The sequence below is a fragment of the Bison bison genome, unplaced genomic scaffold (genome assembly GCF_000754665.1).
Source record: "Bison bison bison isolate TAMUID 2011002044 unplaced genomic scaffold, Bison_UMD1.0 scf7180017864338, whole genome shotgun sequence".
NCBI classification, from domain to species: Eukaryota; Metazoa; Chordata; class Mammalia; order Artiodactyla; family Bovidae; genus Bison; species Bison bison.
The window spans coordinates 4,380,781-4,384,769 of record NW_011494910.1 but is presented as its reverse complement, the minus strand read 5'-3'; positions in this window follow the sequence as shown (position 1 = coordinate 4,384,769).

Below are 3,989 nucleotides of genomic sequence, written 5' to 3'. Positions count from 1 at the left end.
TTGACACGGAGGCCAGAAGGGAAGGTAGAAAGGAAAATGGAAGACTGATGGGAGGTTTTCACAGGTAAAGGAGGGAATGCGGGCATTTCCTTTCTGCCCACATTGCACCGATTAGAACTCAGTCGCTGAGGAAAACGCAGTCGCGAGCTGGGCAGCTGTGGGAGGGGTAGGAACCCGTGGCTCGGGGCCAGCCTTCCCTGCCACGGTGGATTGCAAGCAGCAAGCAATCCAGGCTTTGTGGGGCCCAAAGCCTGAGCAATGTAGAGGCTGTCTTTAAGAAAAAATAAAGGGAACAGGTCCCAAACTGGAAAAGGGCCTGCACGTCAGGGCTCTGAACTGAAGCCCCGTTGGCTTCACTGTAAAGGTCTCACAGGACGATTGTAAAGCAGCCAGCTCTTGCCCCGTTTCAGGGTCACCGGGGACAAACCAAGAGGAAAGGGGCGTGGGTTCTGACACGACTACAGAAGCTCCTTTCTGGGGTGTGGGGGTAAAGGGGGATGCTGGTGACAAGCTATAGAGTTCACGGAACTCCAGCCCAGATCCTATGAAAACAAAGGCAGGTGTGGTCAAAGAACTGGCAGAAAGATTGCTACTGGTTGGTGAAACAGCTAAAATGTTACCTCTTTGAGACCATATCCCTAAAGGAGTGGCTTCCCTTTGCTTTTCCTCTGTATGTAGCTATTCAGTGACTTAGGGCAGGGACACTTCTGAAGTAACAGGTTTATAGCGTAAAGTGTGAACAATATTATTTGATGTTACATGATTTTAGAAAGCTTGGGAAGTAGCAATGTCCCTCCGCAGGCCTCCAGCCCTGAGATTCTCTGATTCAAGGATGTTCTTAATGTTCATCACCCAACCTGGTCTCTGATGTACCAGAGAGGGAAGCAGCTGGCTTTTTTTTTTTTTTTGCTTCCCAAGTTAAAGAATCTGTCTGCCAGTGCAGAAGATGTGAGTTTGATCCCTGGGTCAGGATGAGTCCCTGGAGAAGGAAATGGCAACCCACTCCAGTATTCTTGCCTAGAGAATCCATGGGCCCATGCACAGAGGAGCCTGGCAGGCTATAGTCCATGGGGTCGCAAAGAGTCAGACACAACTGAGCCCTAACCTAGGAGAATAAGGATGTACTCAATTCTTTTCCTTTTAATTCCCAAAACAAACTTCAAGTCTCCCATGTGTGGACACTGAGCTGGATGACCCATGAATACCAGCAGGAACAGGCTTAATCTCTTGGGACCTCTCCTGGGACCTCAGGGCAGGTGAGCGGAAGAGATGCTCTAATACAGGAGTTCCTAACCTGGCAGGACAATGGGGAAAAGCCACATCTTATCTTTTCAATAACCTCTATTCAAAATGTAACCGCTTGTTTTTATTAAGAGGACAGGAAGAAAATATAGACCACAGTAGCATTAACAGTGCCTATGACCTGGTTGCTGATAGAAATCACAGATATTCTGTATCCCATATGGCTGTTTTAGATATCTCAACACCCATCACTACTTAGAAATGTCAACAATTTGTTGGCCCACTGCTAGATCTTGTTAATTAATGCATTAGTAAAGAAGCACATTTATTATGTAACACCATTGCCATTTCCACATTTTGACAGCTGTATATTAATAAAATTGGGCTTCCCAGGTGGTGCTAGTGGTAAGGAACCTGCCTTCCAATGCAGGAGATGTAAAAGACTCGGGTTTGATCCCTGGGTTGGGAAAATCCCCTGGGGGAGGGCATGGTAACCCACTCTAGTATTCTTGTGTGGAGAATCCCAGGGACAGGGGGGCCTGGGGGGCTACAGTCCACGCGGTCGCAGAAGAGTCAGACACAACTTAGTGATTAAACAACAATGGGATCCCGTAAGAATTGTGACGCTCCCCCCCTTATAATAGCAAGGCTTCAAATGTCTGGGCTTCACGTGACCCAGTCCCGCTGCGGCCCAGAGCTTCTGGGGAGGTACTTACTGTCCCACTTTTCTTTTTTCCTTGATTTTTATTTATTTTTATTCAGCTCTATTATACCATAGTGAATACAGTTTTGGAAGCTTCTATTTGGAAAAAAGTGGTATAAAAATAAATACTAAATTGTTGTTGTTTAGTTGCTCAGTCATGTCTATTTGTGACCCCATGGACCGCAGCACGCCAGGCCTCCCTGTCCATCACCAACTCCCAGAGTTTACTCAAACTCATGTTCGTTGAGTCGGTGATGCCATCCAGCCATCTCATCCTCTGTCGTCCCCTTCTCCTGCCTTCAATCTTTCCCAGCATCAGGGTTTTTTCCAATGAGTCAGCTCTTCGCATCAGGTGGCCAAAGTATTGGAGCTTCAGCTTCAACATCAGTCCGTCCAATGAACACTCAGGACTGATCTCCTTTAGGATGGACTGGCTGGATCTCCTTGCAGTCCAAGGGACTCTCAAGTCTTCTCCAACAACTCAGTTCAAATGCATCAATTCTTCAGTGTTCAGCCTTTGTTATGATCCAACTCTCACATCCATACATAACTACTGAGAAAACCATAGCTTTGGCTATACAGGTCTTTATTGACAAAGTAATGTCTCTGCTTTTTAATATGCTGTCTAGGTTGGTCATGGCTTTTCTTCCAAGGAGTAATTGTCTTTTAACTTCGTGGCCGCAGTCACCATCTGAAGTGATTTTGGAAACCAAGAAAATAAAGTCTGTCACTATTTCCATTGTTTCCCCATCTATTTGCCATGAAGTGATGGGACCGGATGCCATGATCTTAGTTTTCTGAATGTTGAGTTTCAAGCCAGCTTTTTCACTCTCCTCTTTCACTTTCATCAAGAGGCTCTTTAGTTCCTCTTCACTTTCTGCCATAAGGGTGGTGTCATCTGCTTATCTGAGGTTATTGATATTTCTCCCAGCAATCTTGATTTCAGTTTCTGCTTCATCCACCCTGGCATTTCACATGATGTACTCTGCAAAGAAGTTAAATAAGCAGGGTGACAATATACAGCCTTGACGTACTCCTTTCCCAATTTGAAACCAGTCTGTTGTTCCATGTCCAGTTCTAACTATTGCTTCTTGACCTGCATACAGGTTTCTCAAAAAGCAAGTAAGGTGGTCTGGTACTCCCATCTCTTGAAGAATTTTCCACAGTTTGTTGTGATCCACACCGTCAAAGGCTTTAGTGTAGTCAATGAAGCAGAAGTAGATGTTTTTCTGGAACTCTCTTTGCTTTTTCTATGATCCAATGGATGTTGGCAATTTGATCTCTGATTCAAAATACTAAATACAAATAAACAATAGAGTGAAATAACCAAAAACTTGTCTAAATAATGTAGCTGCTGAAATCTAGACAGATGCTAGGTTATTAAAAGGAATTTTCAGGGCTCCCCTGGTGGTTCAGATGGTAAAGAATCTGCCTGCAATTCAGGAGACCCGGGTTCGATCCCTGGGTCAGGAGGATCCCTTGGAGAAGGGAATGACAACCCATTCCAGTGTTCTTGCTTGGAGAATCCCATAGACAGAGGGCCTGGCAGGCTACAGTCCATGGGGTCTCAAAGAGCCAGATGCAATGAGCGACTAACATTTTCACTTTCAAAAACGGGCCATTTCAAGACATAGATCAAGTATTAAAAGAGAGCCTTAAATAAAGGGAATTCTCAGGACATCTTTTAAGCCTTAGCAGCATCCATCGGCTCACCCGGTATTTACATCAGCTTCCCGACAGGAACCAGGGACGGTGCCTTCAGGACTTCACCCCACTCCAGGGGCACATTTTTTCCACATGCCCCTTGTAGGCTGCACAGGTTTGTGGCTGTTTTGTGGCAGCCCCTGGCAGGCCTGCGGGGAGGTCAGGCTTAGGAGTGCACTTGGGGGACATGGTTAGTGCGGTTGCTGCTGCAGGACCCACTGAGGGTGGAACAGGAGGAAACAGGCAAAGCGTCAGCAGTGGGGATGGGGGTCTGGCGGGGAGTAGGCTGCCCTCCAGGGCACAGAGGCGCCAGCTCAGCCGACAGGAGGGCTGGCAGGGG